This window comes from Bos indicus x Bos taurus, chromosome 6 (assembly GCF_003369695.1).
Source record: "Bos indicus x Bos taurus breed Angus x Brahman F1 hybrid chromosome 6, Bos_hybrid_MaternalHap_v2.0, whole genome shotgun sequence".
NCBI classification, from domain to species: Eukaryota; Metazoa; Chordata; class Mammalia; order Artiodactyla; family Bovidae; genus Bos; species Bos indicus x Bos taurus.
In genome coordinates, this window is record NC_040081.1 from 25,325,318 (window position 1) to 25,333,522 (window position 8,205).

An 8,205-nucleotide genomic window follows, 5' to 3' on the forward strand; every position below is an offset into this window, starting at 1 on the left:
AAGGTAACTATTTTTAGTTTTTTAAGAAACCTCCATACGGTTCTCCATAGTGGGCTGTGCCAATTTACATGCCCAGCTTACAGTGTAGGAGGGTTCTCTTTTCTCCACATGCTCTCCAGCGTTTATTTGTCGACTTTTTGATGATGGCCATTTTGCCTGATGTGAGGTGATAACTTATTGTAGTTTTGATTTGCTTTTCTCTAATAATTAGCAATGTGAACATCTCTTCACATGCCTATTGGCTATTGTATATCTTCTTTGGAGACATGTTTATTTAGATTATCTGTACGTTTTTGATTGGGTTTTTTTTGTTTGTTTGATTTTGATTTGTCTTGGCCCTCTGGTGGGCTGGGCAGTGTCTAGAGGTGAGTCCAGAGGCTTGGGCTGAGTGTTCTCTAGGAAGCCTATTTGTGTTGGGTGGGGCTATGTCCCTGCCCAATTTGTTGTTTGACCTGAAGCATCTTAGCACTGAAGTCCACAGGCTATTGGATGGATCTGATGGTCTTGGTGCTAATGAGCCAAGATGTTAACTGTCAACAGCAACAGTGTTCACCAGGCTGGATGTTCCCCAGTGTGAGCCACAGCCACCCCTGCCTCTCCAGGAGACTGGTCGAAACCAGCAGGTTGGTCTGGCCCAGGCTCCTATCAAATTGCTGCTTTTGCTCTGGGTCCCAGTGTGCTTAAGACTTTGTGTGTGCCTTTTAGGAGTAAAGTCTCTATTTCCTCCAGTCCTATAGGGCTCTTGACTGCATGCCCTGCTCCTTCTTCAAAGCCAGACGTTCAGGGAACTCATCTTCCCAGTGCCGGACTCCAGGCTGAGGAGTCTGATGTGGGGCTCAGAACTCTCCTGTGCAAGAACCTCTACAGCCTAATTATTCCCCAGTTTGTGGGTCACTCACCTGGAGGGTATGGGATTTGATTATATTGTGAATCTGCCCCTCCTGGCCCTCTTGTGGTTCCTTCTTGATGTGTTTAGTTCTGGTAGCTTCCAGTCTTTTTCATCAGTGATTGTTATGCAGATGTGATTTTGGTGTGCTCCTAAAAAGAGGTGAACTCAAGGTCTTTCTACTCCGCCATCTTGGCTGCTTTCTCATTTCATTTCTTTAAAAATGCATGGTCTTTATAAAGCAAGCTCCTGTTTAAGGGAAAGGACATTGTTGAGACTGTTTCTCCAGAGATCAGAGTGTTTGCACTATGGAGAATTTTAATTTGGCTTTGGAAAAGCCAAAAGAAAGCCATTCTGAAGATTCCTTTTAGGAATGCTTTAAGAGGTGAATGAACAATTATGAAACCCACCAATTATAATTAGAAGGTAAAATTATATATTATTTCACCTTATAGCTGGGAATGGTCACTGAGATGATATAGATAGAAGGCAAGAATTGTCCATACAGCGCCAAGAATAGTACAGACAACTGTTGTAAAAAGTGAATAAATAAGAAAAAAGAATGGCAGAGATTAGAATTAATGACAGCAGTGTTCTAGAACGCTCACTGAAATTTCTTGCAGTTAGCAAGAGATGTTTATCTCTGTTTTCTTGGCTTCTTGCTAGACACATATAGTAGGCACTTAAATAGGAAGGGGAGAACCAGTGACAGAATCAAGAGATAATACAATTAGTGGAAAGAGTTGGTTTAAATCTCCCCACTGCAACATGATAGTTGTGTGACTTTGGGCAAGTTATTCAACCTTTTTAGGTCTCAAGAGTCCTGATTTGTAAAATGGGAATGTTATCCCATTTAGCCTATCCCTTAGGGTTAAGCAGTCAACTGGTTTGAAACCAAACAGCAGCTAACTTGATAATACCTTCTCATATTGACATCCCTTCACTTCTTGTCTCATTTTCTTCATTTCTCACTCTTCCTTTTTGACATTGCCTGCCCCCCAAAAGGAATAATAAAACCCTTTGTTTTAGGCTTTGCTTTAAGGATTTTGAATTGATAAGATTCTGAATATTCAAACTTTCTAAATTATTAGAACGAAGATTTATCAAAGTATGGAAGTCAGAGTTGCTTTAGGAAACATTGAAAAAACAGTACTAACATAAAACAGTGACCACACAAGACAATATCTGTCTGTCCCATCACCAGATATGGTCTAAAGTCACTCAGATGAGATTTTAAAAACTCAAAACCTAAACTTATGCTGTATTTACTGTATTTACTTTATTACTTATGCTGTATTTGCTGTATTAGTAAGTTTACTTAGCAATGTTAAAATAGAAGCGTATCAGGGTAATAATAAAAAGGAAGACAGAAGTCACAGTTTTAACATTGGGTGCAAGGTTCAACACTTTACAGTGAAACAAGCAAAAGAAAGGCATGTTGTAGTGTTCAAGAAAGTAATCCTTAGTGAACATATCATAGTTATGAATATCTGTGCACCAGGTAGCATAATATTCAAATTCATTGAAAGTAAACTGAGAATTATATGAAATATTAAGAAATGCAGTTGTATAAGGAGAATTTAATTCATTCTTTGCAATACATGATAGCTCAGGCAGACAAAATATAAATTTATGGAAGATGTAAATGCTAGAATTAATAAGAGATATAATTGATATATATCCAGTTCTATAGGTGAAAAGTTTTCCAGTGCATAAGGGACATTCATAAAAGTATCTGTTAAATCACAAAGGAAAGTAATTTCAAAAGTAAAAATAATATAGGCAACTTCTCTAATAACAGTAAAAGTAGAAAATAAACTTGTGTGACAAGAGGAAAGGCTTGCAACCTAGAACCATAAAAAACAATATTGCAGATAATTTCTTATAACTTAATTATAAAATTCTAAACTACATTTACACGTCATTTCAAAATGCATGAATCAAAGTGAACAAAATTACAAAGACCACAGAACTACATCATCTACCATAATAGTTAGAAAATAAGCATGAAGAGAAAAATTAGATGGGATATGTAAGATTTGAATAACACAATTAACAAGCTTGGTTTAATGGATATACCTGTGTATCTAACGACTTTAAAATTCACATTATTTTCAAGTTGTATGGAACATTTATAACATTGACCATATGCTAACCCTCAAAGCTACCCACAAGAAAATTATTGTGGATCATTTTTGCCTATCATATTATTTGATCACAATGCGATTAAATTATAAATCATTAAAAAAAATACAACAAGTTTAAAAAGCATATGTTTGAGAAATTTTTTTTGAAAAGGCTTATCAAAACAGCTTATAGGTTACAGAAGAAAAAATTAGAAAATATTTAAAAGTAAATTTAATGAAACAATCTGTATTAAAACTTGTGGAATGTAGTAAAACAGTTTAGAGGAAAATTTATAGCCCATTAAGTTAGAAAAAGAAGGACTAGCATTATTGAGCCATGCATTTAATTTAACAAGTTATAAAAGAACAGAATAAAATTCAAAGTTGAAAGAGGGAAACGATAAAATCAGCATTAAAAGTAAAACAAACATACAGTTAAGAGGCTGAAGGCAACAATTTTTAAAAAAAATAATACTCTTTTAAAGAAGAAAACTTTAAGGAGACAAGACAGTATAGAAATGATGGAGATATTAAATCGTAAACAAATGGGAATTATAAACTACTTTGTGTCAATACACATGAAAGTTTATGTGAAATGACTTATAAAAATTAAAATCACCAAAAAATATTTAGTACCATAAATAATTTTATAATTCTAAGTAATTTGATTTAGTATCATAAAATCCAGGACCAAATGTTTTATGGGAATATCTGTGAGACATACCAAAAGCAAATACCTATTTTACACAGATTCTTTGTAGAGAACTAAAAATGAGGGAACACTCATTTTATGAAGTTTGTTAACTATGCTGTTCAAGTCATATATTTTCCACTTTAGGTTTTTGTTATGATAAACATATAACATCGAATTTAAGTGTATGGTTTAGTGAGATTATATAGAAAAACCCTAGTGAGCTTTTTGGCCAACCCAGTATAGTCACATTGTTGGGGAATCGCTTTCTAGAACATATTCATCATGCAACACTGAAACTCTATACTCACTAATTTCCCTTCCTCCTTCCCACCAGTCCTTGGTAACTATCTTTCTATCATTTTGACTACTTTAGATACTTCATATGGTGGAGTCATACAATATTGTCCTTTTATGACTGGTTCTTCACTTAGCATAATGTCCTCAAGGTTCATGCAAGTTATAGTATGTGACAGAATTTCTTAGGCTGCACAGTATTCCATTGTACTACATTTTCTTTATCATTCATCTGTTCATGAATATTTGGATTGCTTCCACCTCTTGGCTATTTTGAATAATGCTGTGATGAACATGAGTGTACATCTGTCTCTTTGAATCCTGCTTTCATTTCTTTTCCATATATGCCCACAAATGGGATTAGTGAATTGTATGTTAATTCCATTTTTTGAGGAATCTATACTGTTTTCCATGATAGACGTACCATTTTACATTCCCATCAACAATGTGTGAGCATTCCAACTTCTCTGTATCTCACCAAAACTTATTTTCTGTTCTTCTGATAGTGGCCATTCTGATGGGTATAAAAAAAAAAAAAAAAGAAGGGATATCTCATTGTGATCATCTCTAATGATTAGTGATGTTGAACATTTTTTCACATATTTATTGGCCATTTGTAAAATTTTATTTGGAGAAATGTCTAATCAAGTCCTTTGCTTATTTTAAAATTGGTTTCTTTTCTATCATTGAGTTATAAAATTTCCTTACATTTTCTAGATATTAATCCCTTATCAAATATATAATTTGGAAATATTTTCTCCCATCCCATAGGTTGCCTTTTCACTATGTTGTTTCTTGTGCCATGGAGTTCTAAAATTTGATGGAGTCCCATTTATCTTTAATTTTATTGCCTGTGTTTTAGGTATCATATCCAAGAAATCACTGCTGAATTGAATGTCCTAAAGTTTTTCCCCTGTTTTCTTCTAGGAGCTTAATAGTTTTAGGTCTTACATTTATTTATTTATTTATTTATTTATTTATTTATTTATTTTTGACTCATAGCTTCATACATTTAGGTCTTTAATCAAATGAGTTAATTTTTTATAAAGTATAAGGTAACTTTATACCTTTGCATATGGATATCCGGTTTTCCCAACATCATTTGTCTCCCATTGTAGTCTCAGCCCTTTGTTGAAAATCATCTGGCCATGTATGCAAGTTTATTTCTGGGCCCTCTATTCTTTTCTATTGGTCTGTATGCTTATCTTTATGCCAGTATTACCCTGTCTTAACTATTGTTGCTTTGTAATATGTTTTGAAATCAAAGAGTCTGAGGCTTGCTAGCTGCCTTTTTTTTTTTTAAGATTGTTCTGGTTATTCAGGGTCCTTTAAAATTCCATATGAATTTTACAGTTTTTCTTCTATTTCTATAAGAAGTGTCATTGAGAGTTTGACAGAGATTGCACTGAATCTGTTGATCTTTTTGAGTAGTACGGACAGTTTAGCATTATTGTCTTTCAGTCAATACATGTGGAGTGTCTTTCCATTTTTTTCCTTTCTTCTTTAATCTCTCCTAGCATTGTCTTTTATCTTTCAGTGTATAAGTCTTTCACCTCCTTGGTTAATTTTTTTTCTAAGTATTTTATCCTTGCTAATGCTATAGGACGTGGGATTTTTTTCCCCTTAATTTTCTTTTTGATTTGGTCATTGTAGTGTATCAGAATGCAACTGATTTTTAAGTGTTGATTTTACATCTTCAACTTTGCTGAATTTGTTAGTTCTAAAGGGGATTTTTTTTGTATGTGGAATCTTTAAGGTTTTTTACATATAAGATCATATCATCTGCAAATAAATCATTTTAATTATATTCTTCCCCTTATTCTTTTCCAGTTTGTATACCTTTTATATCTTGTCTGGATTGCTCTGGTTAGAATTTCCAGGACTATGTTGAATAGAAGTAGTTAGAATGGACATCTTTGCCTTGGTCCTGATCTTCAAGGAAAAGTTGTCAGACTTTCCCTTGTTGAATTCCATGTTAGCTATGGGCTTTTCACATATGGCTTCTGTTATGTTGAGGTACAGAGAAGGCAATGGCACCCCACTCCAGTACTTTTGCCTGGAAAATCCCATGGACGGAGGAGCCTGGTAGGCTGTAGTCCATGGGGTCGCCAGAGTCGGACACGACTGAGCGACTTCACTTTCATTTTTTGCTTTCATGCATTGGAGAAGGAAATGGCAACCCACTCCAGTGTTCTTGCTGGGAGAATCCCAGGGACGGGGAAGCCTGGTGGGCTGCCGTCTATGGTGTTGCACAGAGTCGGACACGACTGACGCGACTTAGCAACAGCAGCAGCATGTTGAGGTAGCTTTCCGTGAATTCCTTGCTTGTTGAAACGTTTTGTTCATGAAAAGGTGTTGAATTTTGTTAGATTTTTTTCTGCATTGATTGAAATAATGGTGTGATTTTTGTCCTTGATTTTGTTAATGTGCTGTATTACATTGATTCTCCAAAATACAGAAAATATAAACTGACCAGTTATCACAGAAGAAATAAAATTGTCAAAGGACTACCACTCCCAAGACACCAAACCTACATGGTCTGATAGGTGAATTTTACTAAAGTGTGAAAGTATTACTCACTAAGTTGTGTCTGACTCTTTGTGACCCCATGGGCTATAGCCCACCAGGCTCTTCTGTCCATGGAATTCTCCAGGCAAGAATACTGTAGTGGGTTGCCATTTCCTCCTCCAGAGGATCTTCCTGACTGAGGGATCAAACCCACATCTCCTACACTGCAGGCAGATTCTTTACCCTCTGAGCCACCAGGGAAGCCCAAATTTTACTTAAGTTTGCAAGGAAAAGGAATCTACAATGCTATTGCAACCTCTCCCTGACAGGAAAGAGAGAGAGAGAGAGCAAGCTTTGAAATGAATTTAATGAAGGAGCATAGTCTTGATACGTATTAGTAGTGCCTACTGGTTAAGCAAATAGATTCCAGCTACACTTTAAACCAGTCACTTTTGTGTCAGAGTTAACTGTCCACCACAGAATATAGTTGTAGCTGGAAATACGATTCCTGCTTAATAATTTTCTCAGCCTCCTTTCAGCTAGACTAATTCTCAACCATGGAAGGTGACCAGAAGTAACAATTCCCATTTCAAGACCAAGACTTGAAGCAGATGTCCCCTCCCTGTGGAAGCAGAATAATGTTCTCCCAGAGATCCTAATTCCTGGAACCTATGGTGTTACATGGTAAAGGGGAATTAAATTGCTAATTATTTGACTTTAAGATTATCTTGGATAACCTGGATAGCAGACAGGCTCTGTGTAACCATAGGATCCTTAACAGTGGAAGAGGGGGAAGCTGAAGAGTCAGTATCAGTGATGTGTTACAAGAAAGACTTCAGCCAGCCCCTGCTGGCTTTAAAGACAGAGGGAGTCATGAGCCAGGGAGTGTGGGTACCTACTAGAGGTTGGAAAAAGCAAGGAAACAGATTCCCCCCTAAAGCCTCCAAAAGAAGTGAAGCCCTCCCAACACCTTGGTTTTAGCCCAAGGAGATCTATTTAGGACCTCAGCCCTGGAATTTTAAGAATTTAAATATGTGTTGGCTTACCAGTTAAGTTGTGGTAATTTACTATAGCAGCTATTGGAAGTTAATACTTTCTTCCACTTTTACTTTTTCCTCTCTTTCCAGGAAGGTGAAGTTAACAGTGAAACCTTGATGATGGTAGAGGCACAAGGTGGAAGGATAAAGGGCCTGTGAATCACCAAGTGAAGTGAAGTCATCTGCTGGTTGAAAACACACACTTCAGACACATGCAGAAAAAACCTCTGTTGTATTTGAATGATGACATTTGTTACAACTGTTCTGTCTCATTCCAGTGAGTACAACTCTCAGAGCCTTAGTTTTCTTATTTAAAAAAAAAAAGGGGGGGAGGATATCAATAATAGTGATCTCAAATAGTTACTGCGAAAATTAAATAAGTTACTATAACTAAAGTGTTTAGAATGATTCCTGACACACAGTAAATGCGGTATGTGTTAGTATTAAGATTGTGTGCAAGCATGCATACACACACGAAATTTATAAGAATATTTTTTGTTTTCAATATCACAGCCAACATTCTAAACAAAAGATTGGCTAATTGGTAGATAGAATTCAGCAATACAGTGAAAGAAGAACATAGCATGGCCCTCGGTTCAGTTCAGTCGCTCAGTCGTGTCTGACTCTTTGTGACCCCATGAACCGCAGCACACCAGGCCT